Source organism: Penaeus monodon, chromosome 25, assembly GCF_015228065.2.
Source record: "Penaeus monodon isolate SGIC_2016 chromosome 25, NSTDA_Pmon_1, whole genome shotgun sequence".
NCBI classification, from domain to species: Eukaryota; Metazoa; Arthropoda; class Malacostraca; order Decapoda; family Penaeidae; genus Penaeus; species Penaeus monodon.
This window is the reverse complement of record NC_051410.1, coordinates 4,043,657-4,043,951: the sequence shown is the minus strand read 5'-3', so window position 1 is coordinate 4,043,951 and position 295 is coordinate 4,043,657.

Genomic DNA, 295 nt, shown 5'->3' with positions numbered 1-295 from the left:
ACGAAATGATTCAGTCAACACAACGGGCAATAAGTAAAAAAAAAAAATCTTTCGGGATATCATTCTATTTTCTCTCTCTCTACTGATTACCCCCTTTACCCCCCCACACAAAAAAGTTAACAAAAGAGATAATACCAACGACCTCCATACAGGGCCTCGAGAACAACAATGCACTTGTGTAGACTGCAATGCCGTACACTTGATTGCAGTTGCAGAGTGATTACCGTGCAAATCCGAAATATGCATGGAACATGTGATGCAATCCTTTGTTTACACTCCAAATATGGTGGATATT